Source organism: Pan troglodytes, chromosome 23 (assembly GCF_028858775.2).
Source record: "Pan troglodytes isolate AG18354 chromosome 23, NHGRI_mPanTro3-v2.0_pri, whole genome shotgun sequence".
Lineage (NCBI taxonomy): Eukaryota > Metazoa > Chordata > Mammalia > Primates > Hominidae > Pan > Pan troglodytes.
In genome coordinates, this window is record NC_086016.1 from 20,126,006 (window position 1) to 20,145,929 (window position 19,924).

At 42.8% G+C, this 19,924-nt stretch overlaps 1 protein-coding gene and 1 pseudogene across 5 annotated transcripts in view; both read left to right on the plus strand.

Annotated features, from left to right (window-relative positions):
* The window catches only part of CECR2 (CECR2 histone acetyl-lysine reader), a 191,908-nt gene that overhangs the window by 45,900 nt on the left and 126,084 nt on the right, over nucleotides 1-19,924 (plus strand). The gene's annotated exons all lie outside the window — the stretch shown is intronic.
* Nucleotides 6,300-7,659, plus strand: LOC134809671 (telomeric repeat-binding factor 2-interacting protein 1-like; annotated as a pseudogene).

The following is a 19,924-nucleotide window of genomic DNA, read 5'->3' on the forward strand; positions in this document are numbered from 1 at the left end:
CTCTTCTTTTCCTTGTTCATTCCCTGCCCCACCCCCACACTCTTCACTACTTTGTGTGCCCAAAGCATGCCTGGGTTTGGCTTGGCTCCCATCCTTAGGGCTAAAGAGGCCTTTGGCTCCCAGCTCCTAATTCAGTAGCATTTGCTGATTTTCACATTCTGGGGAGACATAAGGGCTGTCTCTGCCCTCCTACCTTCACCAGAGGTAAGTGATGGAAGGGTATTGCTATGGGATCAGAGACAAGGTGGAGAACCCTCTTTCCAGAGGCTCTTGCTAAAGGAAAATTAGGACTTCGGAGGCTGAGGAAACTGTCCCTCAGCCTGCCTGGAAAGCTCTTTGAAGCCATTCTTGAGTCTCCATCCGCCTTGTATTGTGTCTTTGTGTGGAGACAGGTGGCGGGCGGCCTTCTGGGTGAGGGGGATGGAACCATGACCACCTCTGGCAGGCATCGTGCAGAGCCGCCCCTTTCCTTTCTCGTGGCAGTGCGGGTGCGGCCAGTCTGTGTATCTGTGCCTCCACATTCTGTTCTTTGAAGACGATGCTGCTTTTTTTGCGGCTAGGCTGCAGTCGGACTTCTGATTAGACGTTGCTAAGTTTTCCTCAGGAGATGCCTGACATCCTCTTTAAAACTGGTCTGAGGTTGAGAGTGCCTGGCCCTGTCCTCCACCCTCTCTTGGGGCGCACATGCCTTTCTTTGGCCTTGTTCGGAATACTCCTTTTGCAGAGCCTTTGGTCTTCCTGGAGTCAGTGGTGAGGCTGGTGGTGGATGAGGGTTATCTGATGGGGAATGAACCTCCCATAAGGGAAGTAGTATCAGAAAAGTATTCTTGTGGGGAAAACACAGAGGAGAACAAAGAGAGCAGGTTGATGGTTCTAACCTTGGAGGGTGTGGAGGAAAACAGGGCACTGACAGCAGCAGAGGGCACGACATACTCCTTTGCAGGATTTCTTTGTTTCCAAGCAAATACCCGGTAAGATCTGCAGTCTGTTTTGGTTGCTTTTAATTGTTTTGAGGCACGTTCTTAATGTATTGCTGTGTCTTGGCCGTGATTACCTCACTTCCTTAAGCTCACTATTCTGCAGCTGCCTGGCTTGTGGACTCCATTAACATTGTTCAGACCTGGGGATCTTAGCAGCAGGGAAAAGAGGTAGAGTCCTTCACTGCAGGACTCTACCTGTAGTCTTTCATTTAGTATTCAGTATGACATTTTGGGCCTGCTCGCCAAACTATTCTGTAAGCTAGATGTGTGGTCTAAAGATAGTCCAAATTTCATGTGCATTTGGAAGGAGGATTATTATTATTATTATTACTATTATTATTTTTTGAGATGGAGTCTCGCTCTGTCGCCCAGGCTGGAGTACAGTGGCGCGATCTCAGCTCACTGCAAGCTCCGCCTCCCATGTTCACGCCATTCTCCTGCCTCAGCCTCCCGAGTAGCTGGGACTACAAGTGCCTGCCACGACGCCCGGCTAATTTTTTTGTATTTTTAGTAGAGACAGGGTTTCACCGTGGTAGCCAGGATGGTCTCGATCACCTGACCTTGTGATCCGCCCACCTCGGCCTCCCAAAGTGCTGGGATTACAGGCGTGAACCACCGCGCCCGGCCTATTATTATTTTTTGAGACGGAGTCTTGCTCTGTCACCCAGGCTGGAGTGTGGTGGTGCAATCTCCGCTCACTGCAAGCTCCGCCTCCCAGGTTCACGCCATTCTCCTGCCTCAGCCTCCTGAGTAGCTGGGACTACAGGTACCTGCCACCACGCCTGGCTAATTTTTTGTATTTTTAGTAGAGATGGGATTTCACTGTGTTAGCCAGGATGGTCTCAATCGCCTGACCTCATGATCCGCCCGCCTTGGCCTCCCAAAGTGCTGGGATTACAGGCATGAGCCACTGCGCCCGGCGGAAGGAGGATTATTAATCACTCTAGATCCCTAGGAGACAGATTCTCAGTGTTGACAGAGTTTTGAAGTGTATTGCAGGTACTTTATTACTGATTGTGAATTCCCTAAGTTGGCAAATTATATACCTAAAAAGTTAGAGTAGATGCAAAGTTATTTTTGTAATTTTCTCACTCAGTTTCTTTTTTCTTTTTTCTTTTTTTAGAACGAAACCCATTTATTATATCAGTTTTCTTTTTTTTTTCCTGATTTTTTTTTTATTATTATACTTTTAAGTTCTAGGGTACATGTGCACAACGTGCAGGTTTGTTACATATGTATACATGTGCCATGTTGGTGTGCTGCACCCATTAACTTGTCATTTACATTAGGTATGTCTCCTAATGGTATCCCTCCCCCCTCCCCCCACCCCACGACAGGCCCTGGTGTGTGATGTTCCCCTTCCTGTGTCCAAGTGTTCTCATTGTTCATTTCCCACCTGTGCTCACTCACATTTTCACATGCTCTCTAGGACGGGAGAAAAATGGTTGGGGTGAGGCGTTAGGGGCAGTGGGAGTGGATTATAGCTAGTACCCCCCAGAGCCTGTGTGTGATTTATCTTGAGCCTTTCTTAGTGGTGTACCTGTTTGGGGGCATGCTTACATGTTTAAGGCATCTGTTGGTCTCCAGTGATTAATTTCTGAGGTGTGGTTTATAAAGTGAGAATCAATTTTAGACAGTGTAAAATATATGATATACATGTTTACTAAATTGTCTCTTACTTGGGGCATAGGAGTATGTGTAAGATGAATGGTTAATTCACTTAGAAGCCATTCGTGTTGGTGCCTTCAGTGCCTAGCGGTGGGCACTATAAAGTCATTACATGAATGAATATGAACCTTACCTGTTAACAGACATATGGCTTGTAGTCTCAGTTATTGACTTTTCTTTATTTTTTCAGCTGAAATGAAGTTTCTCTTCTTCTCCTTCTTTGTTCTTCTTTTTTTCTTCTTCTTGAGACAGGGTCTCTGTCGCCCAGGCTGGAATGCAGTGACACAATCTCAGCTCACTGCAACCTCCACCTCCCAGGCTCAAGCCATCCTTCCACCTTAGCCTCCCAAGTAGCTGGGATCACAGACAGGGGCGCGCCACCGTGCCTGGCTAATTTTTGTATTTTTTGTAGAGATGAAGTTTCGCCATATTGCCCAGACTGGTCTCAAACTCCTGGGCTCAAGCGATCTTCCTGCCTTGGCCTCCCAAAGTGCTGGGATTACAGGTGTGAGCCACGATGTCTGGCCTACTGTTTTTTAATAGTTCATTTAAATTACTGTGCCTTCTACAGTTGGTATTTACACCATGCATAGGATAAAATGGGGAGATGTCTTAAAGTAGTGTAGGGAAGCCTCCGACAGGAAAACCTGGGCCTGGGTGGATCAGGACTTATACTTACTTTTGCCTTAGGCTATCTTCGTGAAATGGAAGGTTTGTGTTTTTAAGTGGGTCAGAAATTGGAACTTTAAAATGTTGGTTTCAGCAGTTTTGGTTTATCTGTTCTTTACTTTCATCTACGAATAATTTGAAACTTTTATCTCTCTGTTGTTTGTTCATCAGCCCATCAATCCGTCCATCCGTTGGTCCATTGTGTAGCATCCACTGCAACACACCTTTCTCTTAGATTTAATTTTTTGTTCACTGGAGATGTGAGGGCTCATCACCAAATCCAGAGGTCCAGGTTTCCCAGTACACTCACGATTTCTGGGAAGAAACTGTTTTTAGGATTGCCATTAATGTTTCCAGGTCCTTCCCATTTTTGTGTTGGATTAAAATGGTGACAACATGAAGCCTGCAGTCAATGTGAAGGGAGTTGGGTGCCTTTCTTAGTGAGATACCTTAAAGGGAACCTTTGAATATGGCTCTCTAAATAGTGACAGATCTCTTATAAAATATGTTCGCATATATAGAGTTCAAAGGTAAGCTAGAGACATGAAGAAAGGAGCAGTGATTTATATTTATCGCTTCCTTAAAATGATTACTAATATGGAATTTGGAATTTCTTTTTGCTTTGTGAGTCAAGAAGATGGAATATATATACGTTTAGTTTTTTTTCTATACCTTTATTGTCACTGACCTTTTTTTGTATTTGTTTCCTTTACCCTCAGATATTGACAAATTGCATCCTCCTCATTAATGCTCTGAATGATAAAATGGGCAAAACCAAATAGGGTATGTTGGTTAGGATTTTGGTCCCACAATCTAGGCTATAGGAGTTCAAATCTTGATCATACTATTATTATTATATTGTTATTTTGAGACAGAGTCTTGCTCTGGTCGCCCAGACTGGAGTACAGTGGCACTGTCTTGGGTTCAAGCAATTCCCGTGCCTCAGCCTCCCTAGTAGCTGGGATTACAGGCACGTGCCATCATGCCCAGCTAATTTTTGTATTTTTAGTAGAGACACGGTTTCATGATGTTGGCCGAGCTGGTCTGGAACTGCTGGCCTCAAGTGATCTGCCTGCCTCAGTCTCCCAAAGTGCTGGGATTACAGGTACGACCCACCACGCCTGGCATTGATCATACTATTATAGATGGATCATGGTTCTTCCAATTTGGAACCTTAGATTGTGTCAGTAGCTTTACTTTTTCTCTTTTTAAATAAATAAAGCACCATTGGATACCAAATGTGCACATTTATGATTATTTCCATATAGTAACTCCTTAAAAGTGTCACAGTATGAATCTTTTTAAAGTCTCTTGATACGTATATCACATCAACATTGTCAGATTCTTTTTTTTTTTTTTTTTTACGACAAAGGGACTTTAAAACAAATCTAAGAATTTAACTTTATCACATACAGTGGTAGATATTTTACCCTCGTTAATTCTTGAAGAAACTTATTTTTTGATTGGCTTTACTCCATGCCAATCAAGTTGTTGTAGGCATTTGAATAGAAATGGCATTTAGATAAATTTAAATGTAGGCCTACCAACAACCATTGAGTGGCACTATCTTTATAACAACTTAAAAAGCTGTACTTAGTGAAACTAATATTAATCACTGTCAAGTTTTGACAAGTCTTGTAAAAAGGGAGGAAAAAATAATTAGGTTAAAGGTGTTATTGGTACGATTTCTGCTTAGGATGAAAAGTAAAATTGTGGCTCTCTGGAATTTACTTGGAAGCAGATCTTCTGGATAGCTGAGATTTCCATATAATGGAGTTTACTACAGTTTACTACTTGTGGCCTGAAACAAAATTTTTTTTAAATTGATACAGGATCTCGCTATGTTGCCTCAGGCTGCCCTCCAACTCATGGCCTCAAGCCATTCACACGAGCAGCTGGGACTATAGGCAGCATTCCACAACACCCAGGCTGGCCTCTTATTTTATTTTAGTATTTTTTTGAGACAGACCCTTGTTTTTCACCCAGGCTGGAGTGCAGTAGCGTGATCTTGGCTCACTGCAACCTCTGCCTCCCGGGTTCAAGGGATTCTCATGCCTCAGCCTCCCTAGTAGCTGGGACTATAGACACGTGCCACCATGCCCGGCTAATTTTTTTGTATTTTTAGTAGAGACAGGATTTCACCATGTTGGTCAGGCTGGTCCTGAACTCCTGACCTCAAGTGATCCACCTGCCTTGGCCTCCCAAAGTGCTGATACTACAGGTGTGAGTCACTGTGCCCGGCCCTCAATTTTAAATTTTCCGCTTTTGAGAAGAATCTTGATAGAACGTATTATACTTCTTAGCCTTAAAAAAAAAACATAAAAACCAATCATCTTTGAGGTATAATTTGTATACAATTAATTACACAGATTGTAAGTATACAGTTGAGTTTTGACAGCTGTATACAAGTGTATAACCACCACCCCCCAAAAAATATAAATCATTTTCATTCCCCAAGAAAGTTCTCTCATGCTGCGTGCAGTCAAATCTGCCCCACCACACATACCCTGCCCCAGGCAATGGCTGATCTGATTTCTCTCACTACAGATAAATTTGTCTGTCCTGGAAAATAAGTGCAATCATAACATATGCCGTTTTACTTGTCCTTCCCAGGCTAATGTATGGGATATACTTTTATCTAGTCCCAGTAATTGTGCATCCTCAAGCCTATGTGTTACTGCACTGCGCTGTAGCTTAGTGGTTCATTTTCGTTCTGTTGTGCTGTGTCTGTCTTTGCCCGGAACTGTAGTAGCCCCACAGGTACTGGGAGAGGGAGGTTTCTATGGGAGGTTTCTATTGCACCTCATGTCAGAAACCAACTCCCTTTTACTTGCATCCGTTCACATACTTTCCTAATAGTTTTCTGTTTCTGTTATAATTAGCTGTGAGCTGTGCAACCATGTAACTAACTTTGTTTAAGTATTGTTTAGTCTTTCTGGTCTCCAGATGAGCTATATAAAAATGAGGTTAGGTCAGTCTCGCTGTGTGCCAGACACTCGCGAGGGGCAGCTCCTCTAGTGCCCGGCGTCAGACATGGCGGAGGCGATGGATTTGGGCAAAGACCCCAATGGACCCATCCATTCCTCGACTCTGTTGGAGAGAGGGAGGACGAGAGAGGGAGGACAGCAGCTCTGTGTTCTTCCACGTGGGGCCCAGCCCGGCCGAGCTCATCCTGCAGGGGGACCGCACTGTCAGGTCCAGGAGCCTGGGAGGCGCGGGCCGAAGCCCTGGGCCACTTCATTTCCACAGGTACATCCTGGACTGGTGGAGCCAGCGAGAGGCTGGAGTTGGAGCCTATCGGCTGGGCCCCGCCTCGCCTCAGGGGACACTGCTCGGAGACAAAGCCCGGGGCCCTGGCCAAGGGCACCGCGGAGGCGCCTTCCCAGACGCGGATGACGTGGCTGTCCTGACTGACGGGAAGGAAAATGGCTGCTCGCCCAGCTCCATCACCAGCAGCGGCTTGTGGACAACTCGCCCACGCAGCCCTGGTGGCGGTCCCTGAAGCCCCCGCGGGGCCAGGAGCACGAGCACTTGCCAGGGGACGCCTGGGGCGCCCCTCCTCCCAGAAGCTCCCGCGGAAGACTGGAGCAGGCCACCGGGCTGCGGATAATGGGAACCACAGAGTGAGAGGACTCCGCATCGGCCTGAAGGAAGAGCATGTGAAGGTAGAAATCCGGGAGAGTGAAGAAGCGCTGTAAAAGATGCTTGCAGAAGCCACCCGGGGATTGGAGGAGGTTGTGGTGGATGAGAGCCCTGATTTGGAAATACATTTAACGATGTGTGATGAGGATACCCCACGCCTGAGGAAGACTCAGAAACAGAGCCTCATCAGGAAGAAGAAGAAGAAGAAGAAGAAGAAGAAGAAGAAGAAGAAGAAGAAACAGTTTCTCCACTGGAGGTGGGAGCTGCCATGATGATGATTCCGCAGTTAATGGAGAAGTTTAACTTGGATCTATCAACAGTTACACAGGCCTTCCTAAAAAATAGTGGCGAGCCGGAGGCTGTTTCCTCCTTCGTAGCGTGCGGTCAGAGAGCTGACGGATAACCCATTTGGTCCCAACAAGATGACATAGGTTTGTAAAAAGATGATGGGGATAACAGAGAGGCATTGGTCAAAATATTTGGTGCTCAGAATATAGCTCAGAGGATTAGAGGATTGAGTTTCGAAAGAAATAATTGGCAAGATAATGAGAAAAGAAAAAAGTCATGGCAGATGAGGTGGTTAAAAAAAATTGTGACCATTTAACTTTAGAGAGTTCTTGCATTGGAACTGGCACTTATCTTCTGACCATTGCTGCTGTTGCTCTGTGAGTCCTAGATTTTGTAGCCAAGCAGAGTTGTAGAGGGGAGGATAAAAAGAAAACAAATTGCATGTATTTACAGCTGTCCTTGAACAAGTTTCAATATTTATGAAAGGAAGATTTAAACCAGAGGGGGGTTGGTCTACATAGTAGTAATCCTTTGTTGGAATGGAACCCGTGCTATATTAGTGACGAAGTCAAAGGAAATTTAGGAGGCATAGGCCATTTCAGGCAGCATAAGTAATCTCCTATCCTTTGGCAGAAGCTCCTTTAGATTGCGATGGATTCCAAATAAAGAATTTAGAAATATGGGAAGATTTAATTATGAGGCCTTGAACATGGATTATCCCCAGACCCTTGTCATTTCTCTCAGTGAGCTCTGAGTTCTAGACTGCTTTGAAAATGCCATATTCATTTTGCTAACTTAGTATTTGGGGACCCTGTTCCTTGGCTGTTCTTTTCTTGGAACCCTTCTCAGTTAATTCTGTAGGATATCTTTCTTTACCCACCACTCATTCAATTTTGTTTAAAACATGCACGCAACCCTAAGGAGTCTCAAGAATAAGCTTACTTGGTTAGTGTGTTATTTATTGAGCATAGTTTGTCCCAACCATTGTGTTAGATTATAAAAATTAGTGGATTGACTCCACTTTGTTGTGTTGTTTTCATTATTGAAAATAAATATAACTTTGTATTTGAAAAAAAAATGAGGTTGTGTTATGGCATGATAAAACAGTAAAGTTGTACCTCAGCATTTTGATTTAGGGATTTTCTGCTTATCTTATTTACACTTTTATCACTTTAATGTTTATCCGTATGCATTTATCACTTTCTTATTATCTTAAATAAACTTTGAATTTCTCGAAAAGTTTTAGATTTGCAGCAAAAGTGGAGAGGAAGGTATAGAGATTACATAACTTATATCACCCCTGTCCCTCACCCACATTGAGAGGTATTATGAGGACCTCATAATAACTATAGTCCTAATTCTTCCTCCCATCCCTGTATCGTTGCTGTCCGTCATTTTACTTAGAGACATGTATAAGTACACATCAATGTATATAATAGAATACATTGTTGCCATTCCTATTTTGAACACACCCATTAGCTAAGAATTTTTTTTTTAAGTTTTTATTTTAGCCTCATTCATTCTCCAGTGCTTTTTCTTTATGTGGATCGGAGTTTCTGACCTGTATCATTTCCATTCTCTCAAGATTTTTTCTTGGCTGGGCACGGTGGCTCACACCCGTGATCCCAGCACTTTGGGAGGCCAAGGTGGCGGATCACAATTCGGACCAGCCTGGCCAACATAGTGAAACCCCGTCTCTACTAAAAATACAAAAAAATTAGCCAGGCATGGTGGCGGGCCCCTGTTATCCCAGCTACTCAGGAGGCTGAGGCAGAAGAATTGCTTGAACCCGGGAGGCAGAGGTTGCAGTGAGCCGAGATCCCACCATTACACTCCAGCCTGGGTGACAGAGCGAGACTCCGTCTTGCACTGGGTGTTCCCTTCCCTTGGGTCAGTTAGGCTCTGATAAAACCGCATCTCTACTAAAAAAAAAAAAAAAAAAAAAAAAACTTTTCTTTTTTTTAAATTTCTTACAAGGCAGGTCTACACATCTCCTCAATTGTTGTTGCAGAAAGTCTTTATTCTCCTTCACTACACAAGGATTCTTTGTCAGGGTACAGAATTCTAGGTTGGTGGGTTTTTTCTCATCACTTTATTTCACTCCCCTCTTGTCTTGCTTGTCTGGTTTCTGAGAAGTCAGATATATTGTAATTCTTATCGTCTATAGAGAAGGTATTTTTTTTCCCCCCTCTGGCTTCTTGCAGGATGTTTTCTTTCTTTTCTTTATGTGTATTTTTCTGTAGTTTGAATGTGACATGCTTAGAGTAGTTTTGTTTTGTTTTTGTTTTTGTTTTGAGATGGAGTCTCACTCTGTGGCCTAGGCTGGAGTGCAGTGGCGCGATCTCGGCTCACTGCAACCTCCACCTCCTGGGTTCAAGCAGTTCTTCTGCCTCAGCCCCCCGAGTAGCTGGGATTACAGGCGCGTGCCACCAGGCCCAGCTAATTTTTTGTACTTGTAGTAGAGACGGGGTTTCACTATGTTGGCCAGGCTGATCTTGAACTCCTGACCTCAGGTGATCCGCCTGCCTCAGCCTCCCAAAGTGCTGGGATCCCATGCCTGGCCTTAGAGTAGTTTTTTGAGCATTTATTGTGCTTGGTGTTCTCTGGTTTGGTGTCTGACGTTAATTTGGATAAATTTTCAGTCATTGTTGTTTTAAATATTTCTTCTCTTCCTTTCTTCTCCTCTTGGTATTTTCATGTGTTTATATTACACCTTTTGTAGCTGTCCCAGAGTTCTTGGGTATTATCTTCTGTTTTTTTGGTCTTTTTTTTTTTCCTTTGGTTTTCAGTTTGTATTAATACATCCTTAAGCTCAGAGATTATTCTTTTTTTCAGCGGTGTCCACTAATAAGCCCATCAGTGGCATTCTTCATTTCTGTCACCATGCTTTGCTCTCTGGCACTTCTTTTCATTTTTTCTTAGAATTCCCATCTCCCTGCTCACACTGCCCACCTGTTCCTGCAAGCTGCCTACTTTCTCCATTAGAGTCCTTCACATTAATCAGAGTTGCTTTCAATTTCCTGCCTGATAATTCCACTTCCCTGCCCTCTCTCAGTCTGGTTCCGATGAGTCTGGTCTGATGCTTGTTCTGCCTCTTCACACTACTTTTTGCCTTTTAGTGTGCCTTGCAGTTTTTCTTGGTAGTTGGACAGGATATACTGGGTGAAGTAGGCCTTTAGCAATGTGGTGGTGAGGGGTGGGAAAGCAGGAAGCGTTCTTTAGTCTTAGGATTAGGTCTCAGCCTTTTAGTGAGCACCTGCCTCTGGATGGCGGACTTCACACATGCTTCTCCGTTATCCCCCCACCCTTCATGGGACAAGATGGCTAGACTGGACTGGAGTTGGGTGTTCCCTTCCCCTGCGTCAGTTAGGCTCTGATAAAACCATCTCTCTACTAAAAATACAAAAAATAAGTTGTGTGTGGTGGCACACGCCTATAGTCCCAGCTACTCAGGAGGCTGAGGCAGGAGAATCGCTTGAACCCAGGAGGTGGAAGCTGCAGTGAGCCAAGATCGCGCCACTGCACTCCAGCCTGGGCGACTGAGCGAGACTCTGTCTCAAAAAAAAAAAAAAAAGAAGAAGAATTAAGTGCTCTGGCCTGTTTCAGAATGGCTCCTTTCCAGAGTGGTCTCCTGCTTCTGGCAAGAGAGGATTTTTCTGATACTCACCATGATAACCTGGTAGAACTCCAGAGGTAAATCTTAGAAGAATTGCCCCCTGTACACCATGAGTGGGTTCCCCTGGAGTTTAGCTCTCAGATTTGTTCACCCTGAGGCACTGGTTCCCTTGTAGGTTTCTTCTCTGGTCAGTTGTGATGCTTTGTATTCCCAGCTGTCTCCAGTTTGGGCACTGTGATTTGCCCTGTGACGTCATCTCTTTGAGGCATCTGAGAAGACTTGTTTCGTCTTCAGTGTGTTTACCTTTTTACTTGTTAAGTCGGACTTCCAAACTCCTCACATGCTGAACCGGAATCCCATTTAGCATCGTTTTAAAGCCTCAATATGCATAAATAATAATTTGCCTTTTCCACCTTAATATTTTCCATTCTTTTTGTTTTTTGTCACTCTGCATCTTCTATTCAGAGCCTGTAGCTCTTGAGATTCTGTCATTGTAAGCACATCTTAAAATATTTTTATATTATGTTATCAGAATATGCTAAGGAATTAAATGAACTTTGAGAAGATAATTGTTACCTACCAGGCTAGTCTTGAACTCCTGGGTTCAAGCAATCCTCCTGCCTCAGCCTCCCCAAGTGCTGGGATTACAGGTGTGAGCCACCACACCCGGCCATGGTTACTTTTTTTTTTTAAGTTTGGTAAAGTTTTAATGACCAAGTCTAAGGGTTGGAGTGAGTAGGGATTACTCTGTTAGCAGGCTCTGGGAATCTCATGGTCATGTAGAAAAAGGGATTCCTCCACAATGGGGAGTGTGGTCATCTCCCTCAATCGCAGACACACCTTGAGTTCAGGGAGACATCTCTCCACACTTGGACCATCTTCACAGACCCTGGCGGCAGTCGATGGGCAAAGCTGTGTAACAGTGATGGCCGTTTAGCATTGCCTGGTATTCATTGTCCAGCACGATGATGTGGAGCTCAAATACTCTGCCATCCTCAACGGGCATATTGTTGGATCTCTCCTCACACTTCCAGGCCCACACTCATGGCTGTTCATGATCACCCAATGACCAAAGTACACTCAGAAATGGAAGGCGATGTCTGAGTGCTCATCGTCCCCCTGTGGAAATGCACCTGCAGCTGTGGGTTGTTGACGAAAGGGAGGATTGGTGTCCGTCTCTCATGCAAGAACCAGTAGACAAAGACACAGGCCATGTGTGGGGCACGGGCAACAGTGACAGTGTTGTCTCCCTCTGGGCAGCTCCTATGAATTGTGACCAGTCTTCTCCATGGTTACTTCTAAAGCCATGTTTTTGCCCTAGACATTAATGTAAGAAATATTGATTGCTTGCTTTTTACTAGGTGTTTTGCCAGACAACAGAGAGGTCGAAGACATGGCGGAGTCCTTGTGTTTCAGAATGATATAATCTAATATCTAAAATTAAGGCTTCTTTCTTTACAGTGTCTGTTCTTGAAGCTTGGCTTTTACGTTAACTATGCATTTACTTGCCTTTTGAAAAATGCTGAGAAAGTGTCTTGTGCTTGTTCTCACTACTTTTGGTTTGTTATTTTGTTTAGTAAATTTGTTTGGAAAGATGAATGTGGTTGCTTCTCCTTTTAGCGTCCAAGTGTAGTGTGGTATGGTCTTCAGAGGTTATAAATTGCATCTAGTATCTGAGGAAGAGGATCTTAATCTCATGTATGTGAACACAGGTGAATATGTATGTAGCAGCACCCTGGAATGATTTTTGGTGTGAGAACGACTGTGCTTAGAGCCGTCAAGCTGCCTTCTGTTCTGGACCTATTTGGTCCTGGTTTTTCTTGTGCTTTGTAATTCTTACTTTCAATACATATTTATTGAGGGCCTATAACATGTCAGGTTTTAGGTGCTGAGTATAGGAAGTCAAATAAGTTAAAGATAACTAAACTACTATATGGGCTCTGATAGGAATAGGACTATGCAAAAGGATACCTTGGGCACACTGAGCAAATACATCTAAATGAGACTTGGGTTTGAGAACAGCTTCCCAGGACAGCAGAGCTTGAGTTAAATGTTGAAGAAGCAAGTGCAGGAATTAGCTTGGGCAGAGTTGATGGGTCTTAGAGGAGAAGCAGCATTCTAGACAGTGGAAACTATTTTGACTCTTGGTTTCTAGTCTAGGCGGATGGACCAAGGGTCTAATCTAGAGATAAACCAGATAGGAGGTTAACACTTAATTAAATGAGAGATGATGATGACTCTGAACTAGACTGGTGGTGGTGGGAATAAAGAATAGGGGCCATAAAAGCGATGTTAAAGAGAAAGGAAAGGAGATAAGATCTACAGAAATTGGTGAATAGTTCAAAGTGGGACTGTGGGAAAGGCGTCTGTGCTCCTTCCCAGAATTCTGCTTTGGGTGACTGAGATACAGAGAAATTTCCTTTTTAACCATATATCAAGCTAAGAGATTAGGAAATAAACCCTCAGGTACCCATCATATGTATAGCTTCAGCAGTTACCAACTGAAGGCCAGTCTTGTTTTATCTGTTTCCCCCCACCCAGATTATTTGAAGCAAATCCCAGACATCATATAATTTCATCCATGAATGTATCCATTTGTCCATCCAAAAGACACTGGTCTTTAAAAAAACAAAAACCCACAATACATTATCACACATAAAAAGATTAAAAAGAATTCCTTAATGTTGTCAAATTTCAGATTTCCATAGTGATCCTCCCTACTTTTTACAATTTGTTTAAAGTCACATTCAAATAAAGTCCATATGTTGTAAATGGTTCTATTCTTTTAATTTTTTTTTTCTTCCCTGAGACGAGTCTCTCTCTGTCTCCCAGGCTGGAGTGCAGTGGCGCGATTTCAGGTCACTGCAACCTCCACCTCCCAAGTTCAAGGGATTCTCCTGCTTCAGCCTCTCAAGTAGCTGCGACTGCAGGCATGCACCACCACGCCCAGCTAATTTTTGTATTTTTGGTAGAGACGGGGTTTTACCATATGGGCCAGGCTGGTCTCAAACTCCTGACCTCAGGTGATCCGCCCGCCTCAGCCTCCCAAAGTGTTGGGATTACAGGCGTGAGCCACTGCGCCCGGCCTAAATATTTTTTTATTCTATAGCTTTCCCCTTTTTCTTGTAGTTTATGTTTTGGAGAAACCAGGTTTCTCTTTTTCTGTAGATTTTCCCAGTTTGGAAGTTGCTGATTTTATCTCCATTGAATCATTTAACATGTCTTCGGTTCTCTCTGTGTCCTATAAATTGGTGGTTAAATTTGATCAAATTCAGATTTATGTTGGGGGAACACAAATTTTTTTTTAAAATTATACTTTAAGTTCTAGGGCACATGTGCACAACGTGCAGGTTTGTTATATAGGTATACATGTGCCATGTTGGTTTGCTGCACCCATCATCATTTACATTAGGTATTTCTCCTAATGCTATTCCTCCCCTGGCCCCCCACCCCACGACAGGCCCTGGTGTGTGATGTTCCCCAGCCTGTGTCCAAGTGTTCTCATTGTTCAATTCCAACCTAAGAGTGAGAATATGCAGGTTTGGTTTTCTGTCCTTGTGACAGTTTGATGAGAATGATGGTTTCCAGCTTCATACATGTCCCGGCAAAGGACATGAACTCATCCTTTTTTTAATGGCTGCATATTATTCCATAGTGTATATGTGCCACATTTTCTTTATGCAGTCTACCATTGATAGACATTTGGGTTGATTCCAAGTCTTTGCTATTGTGAATAGTGCCACAATAAACATATGTGTGCCTGTGTCTTTATAGTATCATGATTTATAATCCTTTGGGTATATACCCAGTAATGGGATCACTGAGTCAAATGGTATTGTGTTCAGAATTGATTCCTTCTGGTGGGTTCTTGGTCTCGCTGACTTCAAGAACGAAGCCATGGACCTCATGGTGAGTGTTACAGCTCTTAAAGGTGGCGCGTCCAGGGTTTGTTCCTTCCGGTGGGTTTGTGGTCTCGCTGACTTTAGGAGTGAAGCCGCAGACCCTTGCAGTGAGTGTTACAGCTTTTAAAGGTGGTGTGGACCGAAAGAGTGAGCAGCAGCAAGATTTATTATGAAGAGCAAAAGAACAAAGCTTCCACAGTGTGGAAGGGGACCAGGGCAGGTTGCGGCTGCTGGCTTGGACGGCCAGCTTTTATTCCCTTATTTGGCCCTGCCCATGTCATGCTGATTGGTCCGTTTTTACAGAATGCTGATTGGTGCATTTACAATCCTCTAGCTAGACAGAAGTTTTCCAAGTCCCCACCTGACCCAGAAGCCCAGCTGGCTTCATCTCTCAGTATTTCTAGTTCTAGATCCTTGAGAAATCGCCACACTGTCTTCCAAAATGGTCAAACTAATTTACACTCCCACCAACAGTGTAAAAGCGTTCCTATTTCTCCACATCCTCTCCAGCATTTGTTGTTTCCTGACTTTTTAATGATCGCCATTCTAACTGGCGTGAGATGGTATCTCATTGTGGTTTTGATTTGCATTTCTCTGATGACCAGTGATGAAGAGCATTTTTTCATGTGTCTGTTGGCTGCATAAATGTCTTCTTTTGCGAAGTGTCTGTTCATATCCCTTGCCCACTTTTTGATGGGGTTGTTTTTTTCTTGTAAATTTAAGTTGTTTGTAGATTCTGGATATTAGCCCTTTGTCAGATGGTTAGATTGCAAAAGTAGGGGAACACAAATTGTTAATGGATGGTGATGGAAGTAGTCACATAATGTCTGCTGTCTCTGAGATGTGAGCAGACATTGATTGTTATTGCCTAGATCCTAGATCCATTATTTTTTAGGGCTTGCACAGTGGCGATTTTTTTCTTTTTAGCGTTAGTACCTTCAGAGTGCACAGTACTTACACAATGGCGATAATTTAATTTTTGGTCATTCATTCTTCAAAGATAACTAGAATATCTTTATAAAGATAAACTTATCATCAAACATTTGGTTATCCTGGATACAGTTCAAATAGGTAAGATAAAAGCATGATTATTTCCCCCCTTATTTCACAATAAAAGTTTTCAAAATATTGAGTTTGTTCCTAGTGAAAAATACTGTTTCTTTTTCTTTCTTTTTTAAATTTAAATTAAATAGAGACATGGTCTCCCTATGTTGCCTAGGCTGGTCTCGAACTCCTGGGCTCGAATGATCCTCTTGACTCAGCCTCTGAAAGTGCTGGGATTACAGGTGTGAGCCACTGCACCCAGATGAGAAAAATAATGTTTTTATTTGTGTGTGTGTGTGTGTGTGTGTGTGTGTGTTTAAAGGCAGCAGAGTCATCTGGGAATGCTCAGGGAATAGGCGTGGTGAGGTAATGTGCTCAAGAGAGACAAATGTTTGGAGTGGCCTCTAGGAGAACAGGAGAGGGGTTGTGGCGCTTGGTTGATGATGGAGATAGCTTATAGTGGTACCAGTGTACATGTGTGAGTCTATTGTTTTTCATTTTTCCAGTGCTCAGATAACTGCCTAGGAGAACATGTAAATGCAATCATTGTTCATCAGGGTTGTGATTTTGTATGGAGGCGTAAAAGAAGGATTGGTGGGATAGAGGAGAGTCTGGAATCATGGGGAGAATGACTGAAGTGACTGATCATGGTGGCGGGGGGATGGTCTATGGTGGATATGGAGAGAAATGCACAGTGATTGGTACAAAGAAGGTCCTCAGTAAATATGTGGTAGAATTAATAGATGAAGGGAACTAATAGATTGGAAGAAAATATAGTATTGCAAGGACTAGAGATTCCAATGTAGTCAGAATAGGTATTTTGGATATGAATGACATGTGACATAGTAAGATAAAAGACAGGAGGTGAGGATTTGAGAGCAGGGCATATGAAGATCTCACAAGGGAGACCGGGCGCGGTGGCTCACACCTGTAATCCCAGCACTTTGGGAAGCCAAGGTAGTCGGATCGCTTGAGCCCAGGAGTTCAAGACCAGCCTGGCCAGTAGGGCACAACCCCATCTCTACCAAAAAAAAAAAAAACAAAGAAAAGAAAAGAAAAAAGAGATCTCACAGGACAGCATCTCTGGATTAGCTTATACAGAGTAACTTATATCAATGGGGGTTGACTTATGGAAGATAAAAAGGAACTATACAGCGTTGGATGAGTTCTAAGTAAGGATTTCACAACCATTTAGGTTGATGGTGGGAGGGACAGAAGGAGATTACAGCTTATTATAAGGAAATGGGTAGGTTAGTGAATAACAGGGAGAAGCAGAGAACTAGAGCTTGAGTGCATGAGCCTCAAAAGATGTTTTCATTCATGGTCAGAGTGGCAGTAAGAAGTCCTATATGGCTGGTGGAAGACTAAGCCACCATTAGTGCAGTCTCTAGGGAAGGACTTTCTCCTTAGGAGAAAAAATAGTTTAGTTACGACAAAGAGGAGAATATTGCCAAATTGCTATGCATAGAGGTTAAACCAGTTCAGACCCCCCACCAACAGTGTATGAGAGTATTCATTTCCTATATGGGCATTCTTTATTTACCACAGGGTTGATGATAGTTTTCCTTTTTATTAGATTTATAATTGGTACATTGGAACTTGATTCACATCATCCTGTATTCAGTGATGTCTGGCTTCTGAAATGCTGCTGTTATCATTTTATCTGCCTTACTTCTTTCATAGGTCAGGCCTCTTACAGTTGTCAAACTTCAGTACAGTTCTATATGAAAAATGCACATAACCTATACCCGCATTTGTTTAGCAAAATGGTGTGCACGGGTTCCTGATGAACATTGCAAATGTGTATCTATAGAAAGGGCCCTACCTTTCTGCACCCTCCCTCTCTTCCCACATGTCCTTTGGCCATCCTTCCTTCCATCTGGCACACTTATTCTACCCCCTAATTCTTCAAGATGCTCTATCAGCCAATTTATTCTCCATCAGCCCTTGTAGTTCATCACACTCAATTATCTCTAACCCTCTCCCACCTCCACTCCCACCACACACCCCAGTGCTCCTGCCTCTCAGGATGTGATTGATTTTCCTTCTCCTTCTGCCAGCTTTCTCTCTGGGTTAGACTGCCCTGTCAGATTGTAGTGCTGAGGAAAGAAGGGTTCATCCTAAGCCTGACTTGTACTCTGTACAGCTGGAGTTGTTTCTCAGCATCCAGCCAAGGCTTCTTTGAAAACACTCACTGGGGAAAAGAACAAGGTTGCATCATCCCTTTGGGTCATGGCTGCAGTGTCTCTTGGTGGTTTTAAAAACAGCTCACTCCTTGGCTCTCAAATGACCCTGGAAAACAATTGCATTGGCTACATAAGTCATAATAGTTATAGTCAAATCATTGCCTACTATTTATATATATATAATTATTTACCATAATTATGCTAATGCACATCATTAAACCAGATTAACTCTGTTAGTTTTATTTGATCACAACAGTGCCTCGTCTGTGAGTGCCCTGTCTCTATAGTTCTTGTGCATGCTGCATGGTCGAGTGCTCACAACTTAAAGGGAATCTTGGTGAACCTGACAGTGTTGATGTTTGAGTATTGATCATAACCCTGTTCATCCATACACATTTTGCTAGCTTCTGAATGCTGTATCTGTTTTTGCTAAAGCTGGGGTAAAAAAGAAAACTCTGAAATTTGAGTGCCCATTTAATCAGGCATTTAATATACCTTATTTCATTTAGTTCTTACAACTCTGACGTATGTAGGATTGCTGTTTCTTTTACAGGTCAAGAAACTGAAACTTACAGTAATTAATTGAACTGGTCTTGAGGATATTTGGTTTTGAGCTATTTCAAATGAAGACAATACTACTCACCTCACAAGGTTGATGGGAGGATTATAGTGTCTGTGCAAAACATGAGTCATAGTGCCTGACACAGAAGTTATTGTACATACATGTTTCCTGTTCTCAGTAAATTTATGGTCTAGAACACTCTTCAAAACATATATTTTGTTTGAACTTCATCGGCTCTAAAAGTGATCCGTTCCATCTGGAGCTATGGCATAAAATTATTTGCATGTAGATCTTGAATAACTACCAGCAGTTCCTTGCTTTTGTATACTACTGTTTCACCTGAATTCAATAAATTAAAATAGGAGCAAAGAAAACTATATTTATATTTTGAATTTATATTTTGAATAGTATCATTGGAGCATGACTTAAAATGGAAAAAAAAAGACTAAAGTGGTAATTCTTATTGATGCGTGTTGTAACATCAAACACGTTTTCTAGTATCCCTCGTATTTTTTCACAGATTTTTTTTTGGGGGAGGGGCACGGCTTATTGAGATATTCACAAACCGTACAATTAACTCATTTGAAGTATACAGTTCAGTGGTTTTAGTATATTTAGAGTGCGCAGCCATGACCACAGTCAATTTTAGAACATTTTCGACACCCCAAACCTTTCAGCAGGCACACTCCACTCACTTTTTTCCCCATCCTCTGGAAGCCACTGAGTTTTGTGCCTGTATGGATTTTGCCCACTCTGGACATTTCCTGTAAGTGGAATCACACAGCCCTACTTTGTGCCTGTATGGATTTGCCCACTCTGGACATTTCCTGTAAGTGGAATCACACAGCCCTACTGTGGCCCTTTGTGCCTGGCTTTTTCACTTAGCAGAATGTTTTTATGGTTTATTTATGTTGTGGCAGGCATTAGTACTTCATTCCTTTATTGCCAGATACCATTCCACTGTGTGGGTAATACCACATTTGGTTCATCTGTTCATCAGTTGTTGGACATCTGGGTTGTTTCTACTTTTTGGTTATTATCCATAATACTGCTATGAATATTCCTGTAAAAGTTCTTTGTGTGCTCCTAGGTTTTTATTTCTCTTGGGTCTATAGCTAGTTGAATTTCTGGGTCATATGATTACTGTGTTTAACCTTTTGAAGAACTGCCAGACTTTTCCAAAGTCACTGCATTACTTTACATTCTCACCAGCAGTGTATGAGGATTCCAGTGTTTCCACATCCTCGCCAACACTTGTTTTTTATTTTTACTTTTTTAAGAGACGGGGTTTTGGTCTGTTGCACAGGCTAGAATGTCATGACATGATCAAAGCTCACTGCAGCCTCAAACTCCTGAGCTCAAGCAAC